At 34.9% G+C, this 17,490-nt stretch overlaps 1 protein-coding gene across 2 annotated transcripts in view; it reads left to right on the top strand.

Annotated features, from left to right (window-relative positions):
• The first annotated feature begins 1,239 nt into the window (after positions 1 to 1,239).
• The window catches only part of snap25b (synaptosome associated protein 25b), a 34,183-nt gene continuing 17,932 nt past the window's right edge, over positions 1,240 to 17,490 (top strand). Inside the window, exon 1 of one of the 2 annotated variants that reach the window (XM_042773652.1) lies at positions 1,240 to 1,399. The gene's annotated coding sequence lies outside the window, so the exon portion shown is untranslated. The remainder of the gene's footprint in view (positions 1,400 to 17,490) is intronic. The other variant, XM_042773651.1, reaches the window with a different exon arrangement.

Here is a 17,490-nt window from a genome sequence, read left to right as displayed (position 1 = left end):
CATTTCAAAACACACTGTAAATATAGCTCACATTTACACTGGTCTCAACCAGGGGAACATCTAGGGACTTCTGTTCCACTTCATATTTGACTCTGAGAGCATTTTGAATAGATTAATGGAATAGCTCACCCAAAAAATCTACTTGTTTGTAACAAATGATCAATGAACAAATCCATAATTAAGACATTTTTTAACTTCAAACCATTGCTTCCAGCTAAAATACATAATATCTCTCTCTCCGGTGAAAAGGTTGTCTTGTCTGAAGAAACTAAATATGCAAGCACTGTTTACAAGTGAAAACAGCCCACAACAGTTCTAAACAAATATGTTGGAGGATTTTGATGTGAGAGGACAACAGGGGATGAACTTTCACTGGAGGAAGAGTTGTTGAATTATGGACTGGTATTTTGGCCAGAAGTGATGGTTTAAAGTTAAAATATCTTGATTGACTTGTCTATCATAAACACACAGCTTTTTACTTCACAGGATGTTAATTGGTGGATTACTTGTGGATTATTGTGATGTTTTTATTAGATGTTTAAACTCTTATTCTGACGGCACCCATTCACTGCAGGGGATCCATTGGTGAGCAATGTAATGCTATTACCCCAAATCTGTTCTGATGAAGAAACAAACTCATCTACACCTTGAATGTCCTGAGGGTGAGTACATTTTCAGCTACTTTTCATTTCTGGGTGAACTATCTATGCCTTTAACAATAAAATATTTTTTTCATCCCATTTTCGTAGGCATACTTCCTTAAATAGTATCCATTAATGAGGCCTTGGGAACTGATGACATGGTCAGATTCAAACAAAATGGTTAAATTTGTAATTTGGCTTCTCAACAACTCAACAATTGTTTATTTTAGTTTAATGATGCTCCTAGTTTCAAAAGATTGCCTTTGAATACTGCCCTTTACTATGAGCGGCTTTGGAGTCAAAAAGGGTTGAGAACCCCTGCTCTGAGGTCACAGTCTATTACGTGATTCCCAAGGTCATTTACTAGCATTTTAAAGGACAACTCCTTAATTTCACAATCACAATAAATTAGATGGAGCCAAACAACCAATACACAAAATAACATAAAGCAGGGATCAATGAGCACTAAATCTCTATAGCAGCCGCCCAAGTGCTGAGGGTCATTATGACGTTAGAGCAGCTCGTCATCCTGGATGAGGGCGGGGACATTTACCCTCACACAGCGGCTGTACGGGCACGCCCTAGTGGTGAGGGTCAGTATAACGTCAGAGGGGCACGCCATCTTTGATGAGGGATGAGGCTTTTTTTCACTCACTCACTCACTCCAGAGCTGTGTGCACGCGCATTAGGTGACCCAAATCAGTGCTGAAGGAGGCAAGGCGATAGTAACATTCCCAACGTGGTTCATCGAGTTCGAGGTAGGTGTTTTGATTTCTTTTGCACAGCTTTTTGCATGAGCTGTAGACGTTTAACTCCCACAGGTTCACTTCGTTAATTTTTTATTTTTTTTTTTTGTTATAGTGTAATTTGCGTTTTTATGTTCGATGAAGTTTCGGAGAGGTATCAGATCTGTAACTGAGCGATTCAAAGCGTCGTGTCGAGCTCATGCCTGTTGTGTGAATTTCAGTACCGCGGACAGCGCTCATCAAGACACGCGCCCGCCTAAACATTGAAAATAGACCGAACAAGGACTAAACTAGTTATTTTAGCATTGAATTAACGCTTTTGTGGAAGTCAAACGTCAATAGTACAATACAACAGTCTTCTTTTGAATTAATCATAGATGTGTCCTAGTTTTTGAGTAGACTGAAATAATGAAAATGTGTCCAGTTTTTTAGACTTGCAAGACATGCATTATAAAATGAATGTTTACTCAAACAACAAGTAAGGTTATTCTGGACTGTATTTGCAATCATATACTGTAGGGAAAATATTTTTCCATATAATGGTATAGTGCACAGTGAAAATGTTTGTGATTTTAATGGAGAAACCATGCTATAGCAAAGATCTCTTAAATAGTTCACTGTAAGTTAATACAGTCTAAATGACAACATTTTGGGGCGTTCCCAAAATTCCCTGTGTGAACAATCACATTTGATGATCTTAATTTAAAATTTTAATTTTATCCTTTATAAAATAAATGTGAAGTGAATATTTTTTTTTTTTTTTTTTTTTTTTTTGCATTTATGATATTTAATATTTATAGCATTATTTATCTTACGATTTTAATTCATTACATTTATTGTTTACATTTATTGTTTGTGTGGGTAAAATTGTGCTTTGTCTTCACATTATCATTGACCACAGTTGATGAAGAGACCAGTTTTGATGAACTTTAAGTAAATGTGTTGTATTTTACAGTAAAAAGATTTTAATGGCTCATAAAGTTGATATACACTGACATACACAGTCACCAAAATGTCATACCGTAATGCCTGAAACACTGTCACTGTAATTTTGCGACTAAACTCAGCTGTCAGGTTTTTTTTTTTTTTTTTTTTTTTTTGATTTACTGTAAATGTAAATATCCCTATCTGCCATGCTGTTAACTTCATAATGTAATATTATATTGATGAGTTTGTTGATAGAGAATAAATGTGAATGAAGTCACATTGAAGGGCAACTGGGTTCTGACCATAATTGCATTTAAAGGTTTAGCTGTTCTCTATATCAATCAGTGCTACCAAAAGTTTGTCACACGTCTCCGTGTGCAATGAGCCAATAGACATCAATTGTTCAAGCAGAGCCTTGGGACTTCTGATGTTGGCATTTCTCTTCTGTTTTGGGGGGAAGTGGCCAGTACGGATTGCATAACTGTTTATCTAGGCCAGGGTGTGTTTTCTTCGTCATCAGGTCTGTTTACAGCTTTATATCTTCCAACAGGGTGTTGGCACCAAATTGTTCCCTCGGAGAAGCTAGTGACATTGAGCAGAAAGACACTTTGTTCAGAGTTCATGTGTGGATGCTGGAGGAAATGTATTGTATTTTTGCTTTATTTTTAGTTTAATGTCAATTTGATCCAGTTTTAGAAAATTATTGAGGCGCTTGAAGCAGGTGGAAGTGAATATTCTGAGTGCACCCTCTACCTGTATGTGTTTTGTTCCAAGGGACAGCACAGTGTGAAGTCTAGCACTGCTTTTCACATGGTGTTTAAAAATGAATCAAAATGGTGATAAATTTGTCTAAAAAGGATTTGGAGCATTATTTGCATAATGAAAGGCAATATTAACTAAGCTTTAAAAAATATTTTTTTAAAGCTGTAAATAAAGATTTTTGGAGTATGTTTTATAAGAAAATACTATTTCATTTTTTTTTTTACTTAAAAATTTTATGTGTTAATTAAATGTGTTACTTGCCGTTTCTTTGTAATTTTGAAATTTCATCAGGATGATGTTGTCATATATGCTACCTAAGGCAATATACAATTTTTTCACATATACATTCTCTGGGTAGATAAAGATATAAGTCCATAACATGTAAAATTTCCATAATAATTTTTTAAATGAAAAGTTTCAGTAAAATGTCAAATTTTGAAGTAGAAAGATTAAATTGGTATTTTCTTGTAAAACAAACTTCAATAATCTTTGTTTTTGTTTTTTTACAACTAAGTTAAATAATTCTTTTTTTATGGTGTACATATGTTAATAATATGTATATATATATTTATAAATACTTGTGTATCTTTTATATTAATTAATATAATATCAACATTTATTGACTATGGTTTTAGGATATACTTGTGCGTGACATGCTGTATATGTCCAAAAAAGAATTACACGTTCATAAACATCTTTTTAAATCACTTTATGTTGTGTGATTCAGCACTGATTTTACATTGATACATGTACAGAAAAATCACATCAGTCAGAGATTATGATATAACGCTCTCCTTAGGCTGCATATGACTTTATTGGCTGCGTGGACGCGCCGTATGTCAAACAGTCGAATGAGAATTGTCTGTTTGCTCTAATCTTCTCTTCTCTCGATGACTCTGGTGGTGACTAACGCCGTCCATGCTGTGCATACAGGCTGTGCAGATGACAGGCTCTAGGCGTGCAATGCTAACATGGTCAGACTGCTCTGTAGGGTCAGAGAGAAAGTTAGCAGTCCACAGAAATGACTACGGCTGGTGGCTTTAATGGATGGTTTCGTACAAGCTACCTCTGCTCCATCAGATTAGTACACTGGGCTTTATCCCTTCCTGAATGGGACACTCACTTTGGTTTTAAAGCTGTAATCCCCTCTGGAAAAGATGATTGCTTTGAACCTCCCGAACACTGCTGCACTACACAGCCAATGCTCTGACACAAATATGACAATTATATAATCGTGAAGTTTTTGCCTAATCATTCCAAGCTTGATATGTTTTTTACGGTAGTGGTATTCAGCAGGTTTTATGGTGTCCCTAGGGTTGCGTCACTTGTCTGTGTGCAATCTATGGCATTTACGCAGAATGGCGACATTTTCTAAGGGAAGACTTTCATCTTTTTTTCCTATTTTCAGAAAAGGACATGTGGTCTTTGATAACAGCACATTTCATGGCTTGTTCTTCATAAACGTATCATGTCTGCTTGTCACGGGGCAAAGCACGGGTTATATACTTGAAAAGTGTGTGCAGTACGCTTTTATGAATGCTTTTTGCTGCTGCTTCATGTCATGTTGTATTGTCATTGCATGCTGGCTTAAAGTTGAGAACAATCTTAGAAGGTTCTCTTTTAGAAAGAAAAAAGCATTTTATTAGCATTGATGCTACCATTAAGAACATCCTTGGAACCTTTCAATTGCACAAAAGGTTCTTTATAGAAGAAAGAGGTTCTTTAGATCATTAAAATGTTCTTCACACTAAGAAAAATGGCTCTTTTAAGAACTGTTCCTTGAAAAGAAACCCAAATGGCATTGCTGCGGAAAAAAAAACTAGACAAAAACATTTTTTTAAGAGTGTTGGATATTTTTTGATGGTTGACCAAAGACTAATTTTCTTAGTTTTACCAGTTTCTATTACAGTGTGTGTTTTTATGCTTTAACTGTCAATCACATCCTGTTTTATTTCAGCATCCTGATGTATTTCTAAATGAAATATGACTTCTCATTTCTATGAGAAGAAACGTGTATCCTTTGGGAATTTCTTGGCATGTGAAATATATACCATTTGGAGCCAAGCAGTCGGAGGGAAGGGGTTTTAAAAGTAAAGATTCTTGATAACAGATGAAAATGAATAAAGTTGCAGACATAGAACAGGATATTTCCTTCTGATTAAAGATTACAAAGACAAACACTCTTTTATTTCAAATAATGTGCACTGATGCATTGTGCACAATAAGAACAGGAATGTGTAGTGAGAAAGTAAATATCATTTTTTTTATATGGACCGACAGACTGTGATGTATTTACACACTGTGAATGTAGTGGTTTTTAATGTTTTTATTTAATCTACACTGTAAAAAATAAAAGATCAGTGAAATCTACTGTAATAATGGCAGCTGTGGTTGCCAGAACTTCACCATAATAAATACAGTAGAAACATTTTCGGTTTTACAGATATATATATTTAATATCTTTCTCTCTTCTGACCAACATCTCCTCTTTTGGAAAGTCATCAAAACACTATAATTGTTTGTTTTCATTTAAAAATATAATTTGTTGTACAGTAGTTTCTGTTCACCGCCATATTTGTTTACCCAACTATGATGACTTCCGCTTCTGAGAACCACAGAAATGTGATTTGACAGCATTGCATACTAATTTTAAGATGCATTTTAGTAGTGATCTACTTACAGTATGTTGTTTATAATGCCATATAGCCCATGGCACATGCAAGGCTTCTTACAGTAAAGTGTATTTTGGCCTAGTTTTTGCTGCTGTACTCTTGGCTTCAGGATTTATTCACCCCTTCTTCAGCTTTAAGATGCCTGCCATGGATTTTAATATGGTCTGACAGACTATAACGGTTTTTGCATGTGTATTGCTGTAAAGTTTTAAATATTGAGCTCCAGTCACACCCTGAATATTGTAAAGTATGTTTTGTTTTTCCTCCTAGAGTCTTAAAAGGTGAGATGTTCATATGATGTTCATACAGTTTATTTAAATGATGTGTGTTTACACTGAGATACAGATCCATTGTTGTATTTGAAGTTTTGTTCATGACTTCCATGCACAGAGCCTTAAGAAAATGAATTGTTCTTCTCCTCTCCTCTCACACACTGTTTATAGTGTATTATTGTTTATTGACTCTTATAATAAAACCTTTGACCCAGTATAATTTTACAGAACAGTTTCTGCACACTTTCCAGCCTCTTAACTTAATCAGTAGTCAACAAACTGTGCCAAACAGGAACTGCATACTCAGTACAGGGCACACATACCCTGTATAGTTGATAACCAATTCTTTAACACCAAAGCTTTCTGTTGGCTGAGGACAACATGTGATCCACTTGAACATCCCATTTCAAATCACTCTGGATTGTAACCCCTAAAACCTTAACACAGTCACAGATTCTCAAAGTGTCCTGATCCATCAAAAGTGATGGCCAGGCTGGTATCTGTTTCATGCGGTTGACATGTAAAACCGTGCATTTCTTTGAGTTGAGTTGCATTTTATGTTTCTCTACCCAGATGCCAAGATCATTCGACGTCTGTTGGAGAGTACAGGGCAGATGAGGAGTTCACCTCTGGGCTATAGTCATGTCATCCACTGAAAGTGTTCTCTCCTCTTAGTGAAGCTATTTGATACATAGTCAAAAAAATAAAAATAAAAAATGAAACCGTAATGAATAATAAAATACGAGAATTACCGAGCACAAATAACTCTGCCTGTGTCAGAAATGAATTCTGCCTTTCTGCCTTACCTTTGCTTCCCGTCCCCATGCATGCCTTTGGCAAGGAGAGAGAAAAAAGACTCATAGCACAAATATGGCCTTGGGTTAAACTCTCCATTTTCCCACTGATTTAGGACCAATTCCCCTTCCACAGATTCTGTCTGCAAACATAATGAGAAAAATGCAAAACCGATGTCAGATCTCCAAAGCAACATATAGGAACATGCTGGTTTGGAGCTCTCTGATGAAGAAAGTTTCTCAGCAGAAGGCAGGCTGCTGCTCAAGAGACTCTCCTTGATCCCAGGATCAGGGTTTTAATAGAGATAAGCCTGTGGTGTGTTGGAGGCATATCCCCAGGGTTTAAGGGTCATATGTGACCAGATGGTCCCTTGTGAACTGAGCAAAAATGAAGCCATAACTCTGAGCATGGGGAATCATGGGATGGCATTGGATGGTGGGACCTTTGGAAGCACAGATTTGGGTTCAATATGTTGACAAGGACATTTTGGTCACGGAGGTCAACACAGGGCTTTCGAGTTACATTCATACATTTTACATATTTTAAGTTTTTCATATATATATATATATATATATATATATATATATATATATATATATATATATATATATATATATATATATATATATATATATACACACACATACAGTGGTGTGAAAAAGTGTTTGCCCCCTTCCTGATTTCTTATTTTTTTGCATGTTTGTCACACTTTAATGTTTCAGATCATCAAACAAATTTAAATATTAGTCAAAGATAACACAACATGACACACATGCAGTTTTTAAATGAAGGTTTTTATTATTAAGGGAAAACAAAATCCAAAACTGCATGGCCCTGTGTGAAGAAGTGTTTGCCCCCCTGTTAAAACTGTGGTTTTTCACACCTGAGTTCAATTTCTCTAGGCACACTCCAGGCCTGATTACTGCCACACCTGTTCACAATCAAGAAATCTCTTAAATAGGACCCGCCTGACAAAATCAATCAGAAAAAAATAACATCAAAAGCTAGACATCATGCCAAGATCCAAAGAAATTCAGAAACAAATGAGAAAGAAAGTAATTGAGATCTATCAGTCTGGAAAAGGTTATAAAGCCATGTCTAAAGCTTTGAGACTCCTGCGAACCACAGTGAGAGCCATTATTCACAAATGGAGAAAAAATGGAACAGTGCAGAACCTTTCCAGGAGTGGCCAGCCGACCAAAATTACCCCAAGAGCACAGCGACGACTCACCCAAGAGGACACAAACGACCCCACAACAACATCCAAAGAACTGCAGGGCTCACTTGCCTCAGTTAAGGTCAGTGTTCATGACTCCACCATAAGAAAGAGACTGGTCTGCATGGCAGAGTTCCAAGACGAAAACCACTGCTGAGCAAAAAGAATATAAAGGCTTGTCTCAGTTTTGCCAGAAAACATCTTCATGATTCCCAAGACTTTTGAGAAAATACTCACTGACGAGACAAAAGTTGAACTTTTTGGAAGGTTTGTGTGCATTTCAGAAAAAGAACATCATACCGACAGTAAAATATCAAAAAATCCTGAAGGAGAATGTCCGGCCATCTGTTCGTGACCTCAAGCTGAAGCGAACTTGGGTTCTGCAGCAGGACAATGATCCAAAAACACACCAGCAAGTCCACCTCTGAATGGCTGAAAAAAAAACAAAATGAAGACTTTGGTGTGGCCTATTCAAAGACCTGACCTGAATCCTATTGAGATGCTGGGGCATGACCTTAAAAATGCGGTTCATGCTCGAAAACCCTCCAATATGGCTGAATTACAACAATTCTGCATAGATGAGTGGACCAAAATTCCTCCACAGCGCTGTAACAGACTCATTGCAAGTTATCGCAAACGCTTGATTGCAGTTGTTGCTGCTAAGGGTGGCCCAACCAGTTATTAGGTTTAGGGGGCAAACACTTCTTCACACAGGGCCATGTAGTTTTGGATTTTGTTTTCCCTTAATAATAAAAACTGCATGTTGTGTTCACTTGTGTTATCTTTTACTAATATTTAAATTTGTTTGATGATCTGAAACATTAAAGTGTGACAAACATGCCAAAAAAAATAAGAAATCAGGAAGGGGGCATACAATTTTTCACACCACTGTATATATGCATTATTTTAATTACTAAACATATTTTTATTGGTTTTTAGTCATAACTACAATATCTTCCAGTGATAGCCCTTCAAAATTAGCTGTGTATTTTACCAGAATTATTTTTTTGCAAGCAACATATACATCGTAAATAGTTCATTATATTCTCTGGGATGTTTTTCCAGTGCTGATTTTCGGCTCTAAAAGGCATGAAATGGGCTTGTATTTTTCCCTGTGTGATGCCACAGCTCAGGATGGTCACTAGTGAAGTGTTTGAGATGAATGCACTAACGGATAGATCTCTCCAGGTGTTATCAACGTCCTTGGTTCAAACAAACTAATAAAAGGAGATAAACAAGCCTCTCAACAATCTTCTTCATAATGGTCACCTCATCTTCTTTAAAAGGTAAAGACATAAGACATATGATACGAGATGAAGTCTTATAAAAAGAAAGATGTCTAGTGATAATCTATGAGAGGTTGTGTGTTACACTGATTTTACCACAGGTAAAGGGTGTTTTTAGGCTTTTATAAAAAATTAAAATAAAAAGATAGAAAATCATTAGAATTGGCAATATGTAAAAAAAATTGTTTAATAAATAATTTCATGTATTAATAATAATAAAAAAAAAACAGTATATTCACAGTAAAGTCGACATACTGAAATATTTCAGCTTGGCACATAAATTGATTTATTAAAAAAATTCTGTTGTTACTCAGGTTTGTTTTTTTAATTCAGTGGAACACAAACAATTATTTTTTGAATATAGTTTTTATTTATATGTATGATGATGATGATAGTTATTGTAATTTGCAGTTTTTTTTTATTATTTTTTGTTGTTTTTTTTTTTTTTTTTTTTTTTAAGAAATCTTGGCCACTCTCTTCAATGTTATGAATCTAGACTGACACTGTCAAACCCCAAAAGCTCTTTTAAAGTCATATGATAGCTTTTGTTTGAGAAACAGATTCAAAATTAAGCCTTTATCATGAAAATCCACGCTTATTCAAGCTTGAAATCTGCAGCTGCCATTCATTTTAATTGCATGAAAATATTTTTTTTCCCCATGAAAGACAAAAGTAATATTACAATAGCATTGAATGAATAAACAGACTGTAGATTCAGAACTATCAATTTTATGGTACATATTTAGATGTGATTTTAAATAACATGGACATGGTCCTATTTATTCCTAGTGCATTGTGGGTTTTATAAATCCAGTCATGTCTATGTTCAGCCCAGTGTCTCTTCACAAAAACAGTGTTGCATTAATAATCTTGACCTCATAGTTTTTAGTGAATAATGTATGTCGTCTGCACTATGAAGGCAGAGACAGATGTGCCAGTGTGCAGCACTCACATTTCCATTGTCCTTGAAATAGAAACAGCTGCATCTGAAACCCATAATGCACTTCTGAAGGTTTCTCCATCTTAAAGTACATGCTCCAAGCAATGTCTCTTTGCATTTTAAAAGAATATGAATTAAAAGTCTCACTTTAAATGCAATGGGATCAGAAGAAGAGCATGGGAAGTATCATATAAGAAAAAGTATCAGAATATTGGCTTCACTGAAACAAAGACGAGTAGCTACACATGACATCCTCTCCATCACAGGGCTGATATCATGATCGTGTGTCCTACATTCAGAGTCGACTATGCCTCTCAAGTGTAATGCTGAGCATGATTAATGTGCTTCAGCGTGTTTTCCAAATGGAGGTATTATATCAGCCTCAACTGAAATTCTGTTGACATTAGGAAATTAACACTGCCAGTTCACTTCCTGCTAACATACCTCCTCTGGAGTTACAGGATTCAATTCTCCTGACATTTTCGTAATTTTATAGAAGCGTATGTTTGGGGATCAGTTGTAGCTTACCTGCGTGTTCGACCTTGTTGGGCGGTATGAGCATCAAAACATCAGTCCAAGGAATGGAAAGTGTTGTTTTCATGACAGTTGCATTCAAATATTTAACGATACACTTTGCAGACGGGCGACTCATGCTAACTACCCCACTTTCTCTGTTTTTTATTATACCTTGGAGAACTGTTGTCTTTTGAAAGGTGTCAGAACGGCTGATTAGGTTTGATGAGCTATGCTTTTGTAACAAGCAGGAATTAATAGTTGATTATAGAGTTAAAAGGGCTCTCAGGGGGTTGATTTTCACTTCTTCTGATCATCTTACATGGTGCAATTGATGCAGTCAATTTTTAAAGGAATCGTTCACCCAACAAATGAAAATGATTGCATCATTTACTCACCCTCATGTCATTACGAAGCAGACGTTTTAAAGAGCGTTCACACTCTTGAATAGTTCACCCAAAAATTAATGTTTGCTGAAAATTTACTTACCCCCAGGCCGTTCACTATGTATATGAATTTGTATTCATTAGAACATACATTAGATAATTTTAGCATTACATCGCTTTCTCACCAATGGATCCTCAGCAGTGAATGGGTGCCGTCAGAATGAGAGTCCAGGCAGAATATTAAAATCCAAAACAAACAAACACAAACCAAGCAAATAAATCACTTTCTAAATAAAAATAAACATGCATGTAAGTAATAAAGAAATCTATCATTAAGATTTTTTTTTTTTTTACTTCAAACCATTGCTTCTAGCTTAAATACATCCTCTATCCATCATATTGCTTTCTCCAGTGAAAAATTCATCTCGTCTGAATCAGGAGAGAAATCTGCACAGACCAAGCACCGTTTATAAGTGAAAATGTACATATGTTGTTGGATTTTAATGTGAGAGGACAACAGGGGATGGACTTTTTCACTGGAGGAAGCGTTATTATGAACAGTATTATACAGTAGACTGGTATTTTGGCCAGAAGCAATGGTTTAAAATTAAAACAAATTAATGATGAATTTGCTTCTTACAAACAGGCAGTATTTCCCTTCACAAGATGTTAATTGATGGACTGGAGTCATATGGATTAATTGTGAATTATTTTGATGTTTTTATCAGCTATTTGGACTCTCATTCTGACGGCACCCATTCACTGCAGAGGAGCCATTGGTGAGCTAAGTGATGTAATGCTAAATTTCTCCAAATCTGTTCTGATGACGAAACAAACTCATCTCCATCTCAGATGTCTTGAGTAAATCTAAAAAAAAAAAATAAAAAAAAAAAATAATAATAATAATAATAATCATGTTTGGGTGAACTATCCCTTTGATATAGGTGGGCAAAATGGACGATCCCTTTATTCGATAGGATGGAGGCAAATCTGATTTCTATGGTTGTATGGTACTTCAGGTTGCTTGGTAACTTGCAAATTACCCAGCACTTCTCTGTGCTGTTTGGATGTCCAGCCATTTTCTCTTTCTCTCTATATTTTTGTCCTTTACTGTGCTTTATTGTAATGTTAGTTGTCTTGTAAACATCTAGATAGTGATACGCCTTGTAAAAGTTTGGTTTTCCTTTGGTTCTCCTCTCGTTCTCTCCATCTTTTCTGGTTGTCTTGGTTATCGAGCTTTGAACTGAATGGACTTTGCTGTCTAACAGCTGTCTAAGGAGCGTGAGATCAAGTAATGGTAGAAGAGTGGAAAGACCTTTGCTTTTAATGATATACAAGGAAGTTTCAGCCTCAGGATAGAGGTCACAGCTGGAATATCCAGTCACACGGTTTTGTGCAGAATGAGATCTGATTATGCTGCATATTAAGGGAACATTTGGTGTGGCATGAGACTAAATCATGCATAAAGGCACTTCTGCAAGAGTAAACATCACATATGACTATAATTAGACTCGTGCCTATGCCAGATAACACTGTGCTGGAAGTGTTTTCTGGGGAGTAAAATCTTTAAAAGTCCCCCCCTGGGTCACAGCCAGTTCCCATCATGCCAAGCAAGATAATCTCAAATGTTTTTACAGAGCATTATTTCACTAACTGCAATATTACAGAAAATATTTATTTATTAATATGTATAAATTATTATTTATTATACACTATAACATCTATCTATCTAATCTTTGAGATTACTGAAAATATTGTAGGTTTTATTAATACTTTTAGTTCGTGTTTTTTAATATTTTGTTAAAGTTTTAGTAAGTTTGTTGTTACACTTCTGCTGAACAAATAAATAAACAAAAATGTAATATTGAGATTGAAACTAATATAGTTTTTACTAATGCACTAAATCTTAAAAATATTTAATATATATATAATTTTAAATTTTAAAATAAATTTAAATTTTAATATATAATAATTTTTTTTTTTTTTTTTTTTTTTTTTAGTAGCTCATTTGGTACATCAATGACAATTTTCATTTCTGTTTATTTATTTCTTAAGAGTAATTGTGTAAAAATGAATAATAGTTACAATTAAAAAAATAATGAATGTGGTAAATTAATCTGTTAAATTGACATATAAATGCATGAAAGATTTCTTTCAATGAATCTCATAAATTGTAAATGAATTCAGCAGTAAGCTCAGTGTAAAGAAAGCCAGTAGGCCATAAGTCTTCTTTGAGTGGTGGGTTTAATTTGTAGCCCCGTGTCACTCTGTGTCTCCCGACATAGCCAACGTGATGCAGTCTGACAGGTTTAATACACATCAGGGAGCAGGTCTCTATAGGAGTTCGATCTCCTTTGGAGGATACACTGAAATGTTGCATGACGGCTCTGTTATCTCACTGACCTCTATCCAAAACATCCTTTTCTTTTGATGGACTCTGTTTTGATATAAAAGACACTTATTCATCGCCCTCTTCATGAGATGTGGAGGTGGACGTGGTAACATCTGGCCATAGATGACTGGGGTCACATTCGTCTCCTTCCTCACATTGTGCTGAATGCACTTTTTGTCCTTCTTCAGGCAGACTTTTTATTGTATGTTTCATCATTCCCAGCTATTCTTAACTGTGCAGGGTGACACATCCTGCCGAGCAGTGTGCTTTTGGGATTTGTACTGGGATGTGTTATAAAGAAGCACCTGGCCTTTTCTTTGTCAGCGCTTACCTGATATTGCTAGCAACATGAAGATTTGCTCAAATAAAATGTGCTTGTTGGAGGTTAATCTGTCATTACAATAAACTCCAAAAATGGCATGAATCGCATTATTTTATTAGAACTTTGCTGCTATTATGTACTGGGGCTGCCGATTTAATGTGTTTATTAAGTGCGATTGATTATGGAAAACTTAATGCGTTATTAACAATGTTTGAGTCATCTTATGTTGCACGCAGTTGCAGTTGCAGTTTTTAATTGCTTAGCAGCCGTATTATATTCATATCTAAAATCATAAATATTTTTTTTTGTGTTTGTGTGTGTGTGTGTGTGTGTGTGTGTGTGTGTGTGTGTGAGTGTGTGTGTGTGTGTGTGTGTGTGTGATTTATTTATTTTATTTATTTTTTGCTTAGACATCTCAACGGCAGACTCAGCTGGATTCTGTTTATCACATATTGTAAATGTTCTGTGAAAATGTCAGATCACTCTGAGTACTCAGAGTTAATTATTCTGCTTATTTCATATTCACAATAGCAGCTGAGTCATTAATGTGGTTTTGGTCTACCAAAAACATTAACCATCCCATATTTAATGCAGAAATTGCATCAGCTAGTTCTTATCTAAAGTGTCTACATATAAAATCTACTAAAATGTTGAACTGGGGGTTATTTGATGCAGAAATGAAATTATGTGTCCTTTTCAGTGCAGATGGATTTGATTATGTGCATCAAAATATTTCAGAACCAAGCCTTACGAACCATGTTTTTGTTCAGTGCTAGTTCAGGTCTTTATTTATGATAATCATCAAGATCCATCACCATCACAATGAATACAAATGGAGATGGCAAATATTGTTTAGTCAACAGGAAAAAGTAATAATAGCCATATTCAGAGAAGGTTTTTCTTTTTCTCTATTAAATGGACATACTGTATAAATGGATGTATATTTTCTGTCATTTGTGCAACATAATGGCATGTTTTCACTAATGAATATAAAAGTGCAGTTTCTCCCAAATTAATAATTACAGGAAGACACATAGTATATAACAGAGCTGTTTTCTTGTTTTCTCTGTGGCTAGAGTTCAACAAACCTGTTTCTCAATGTCAAGGTTGCAGTATATATCAACCTTGTACTTGCCCTTCACGTCAGAGGTGGTTTCCACAACACAACACAACACAACACTTGCCAAAGGGCTAAACAAAATTACCTTTTGAATACTAAAGAGAGCAATGGAATGCACAGGCTCTTATACTGGTATGTATTGGCATTGTTTGGTGATACAAATGCGTTTTTAACTTTTTATTAAACTCCCATTCTTGTAGGTTGACTAATATTCCCTCATTAATTTAAAATGTTTAAATTTATGCCAATAAAGGTTTGCAAAGTCTTTGAGAGGAAAGTATATATATTTTTTGTAGTTGAGTAAATATTGTAAATAAAAATGCTTAATCTTATTTAGACTCATTTATTTTCACTCTATTTTTGGGGAATTATTTAAGCATGTTTTACAAGAAAATATTTGAGTCTATTTCCACTTCAAAATTTCACATATAATTCAATGTGTTATCGCATTTCTTTGTAATTATTTGTAAAATTTCTGAGTGAAAATTGTAAACATTACACTACATATTTGTCATCTTCAGTTCTCAGAATTTCAGCTTTTTTTTCCTTCATAAATTTACAGAGAAACTTAATTAAACTGCACTGAAAAAAATTAGTGTAAAAACTATTTTTCACTCAGAAATTGCTAGTAAATTTCACAATTATTTACAAAGAAACAGCATGTAAAAAATAGTATTTTCTTGTAAAATGCATTAACTTTATTTACTTTTATTTAAAAAAAACAACAACAATAAAAAAATTTACCCCCTCCAATCCTAATAAACCTAAAAACCTTGTTCTTTGTACCTTGAATGCAGTGTTGTTTAGGATTAAAGCGTTTGCCAAATAAATGTGTTTGTGATGCCGCCTGCCAAAGTTGACCCTGATACATCAATCCAAGCCTGTCTTCCTGACAGGAAAAGAGTACACCCACAGCTGTCAAGTTTGGGTGGCAATGTAGTTTTTTTTCTCAGGGTGTGGATTAAATCTGGTTTAGGTGGATAAGCCACATCCTTGAAGAACAATCGTTTACAATATGGCCTCTGCATCATGGCACTGTAGAAACAAGGCTGGAAGAAAATGCTTGCCAGTGAGAAAGCCATTGCTCTTGTTTCTTATCTGACACATCATCCATTATTAATGCAATACTGAATTAGGATCACTCAGGAGAGATAGTAATGGAGTGAGAGATGAAGAGGAAGCACACTGATGAGACTGACGTTGTGTACAGTGTAACTGGATCTCTAATTTCTTGTATATCACCTGGAGAAGATGCAGTTTCCATTGCATCATTTGAGATCAATCATACCAGTGTCCTTCTTAAAGACCATGCAAGCTCTCTTCTTTTGGATTATTTTATTTGGCCATGTGTTTATATTTGCATTTGCAAGATAGATTTCCTCCTTGTTTTGTGCATGTTGTGTATTTAAATGGATTATTTTTAAAGATTTAAAGCACAATATAAATCCAGATTTTAAATAATAATAAAAATAATAATATGAAATATTTACAATAGATACACTACCATTAAAAGTTTGGGGTCTGTAAGATTTTTTAATATTTGAAAGAAGTCTTATGTTCACCAATGCTTCATTTATTAAATCAAACATGAAATACTGTGAAATATTATTACAATTTAAAATATTTTTTAAGATGTAATGTATTCCTGTGATGTCAAATCTGAATTTACAGTTGTGTTGCTCAATATATTTGTGGAAACCGTGATTTTTTTGATTTGATAAATGCATTAATAAATGTTTCAAACATGTTTGTGCTACACTGAACTCAGCATTCTGTGCATATAAATGTACACTATACAATGCAGAAACAGTAAGAATTTTAGTATGCTATTCTGAACACAGCTCATTTCATTGACGTGTTTGGACAAGGTCATTTGTGACTTTCAAATTTACTATTAGTAAATGTCAAGTTCAACAAGAGTGCTTTAAATAATCAGCAAGTACTGTTGTTCTCTCCAGGGTGCAAAGAGATAGACAACAACCCTTCAGATACGGGTCACAGGTGAATATAAAACTTCATTGGTTCATTCAAACTGAGCAGAGGTGTTTGAACAGCACACACCATGGTGCCACTCTTTTGTGTTAGAGGGTGATGGATCCACAAACTATGTGCTCATAATTATTTTCAGCTGGCGTTCTACACTCACAAAATGAATTTTTCATGCACTGCATTCCATGCTGTGTTTTATGGACACAAAACATTAAATAACTGGCTAGTCATGAAGCAAATATAGTTCTGAATTCACTGCTTGTATCCGATGGTAGATTTCAGCTGCATTGAAATCAGTCTGCAAAGCACATCATGGGTTTGACCTCAGCGTCCTCACACATTATAAAATGGCAATGACAAACTTTGCTGTAGGCTTCTGGGTTGCTTTTACATTTAGATTCATTTCTGAAGCATCGTTTTCACAGACTATATGAATATGTAACCTTAAGCTGTCACTTTATGTACTTGTGTAAGCTTTTAGTTATTAAGATTTTCATAGAAATGTTCTTTT

This window comes from Cyprinus carpio, chromosome A17 (assembly GCF_018340385.1).
Source record: "Cyprinus carpio isolate SPL01 chromosome A17, ASM1834038v1, whole genome shotgun sequence".
Classification (NCBI taxonomy): Eukaryota; Metazoa; Chordata; class Actinopteri; order Cypriniformes; family Cyprinidae; genus Cyprinus; species Cyprinus carpio.
The sequence above is the reverse complement of the archived record's forward strand: the minus strand, read 5'-3'. Positions and strand labels throughout refer to the sequence as shown.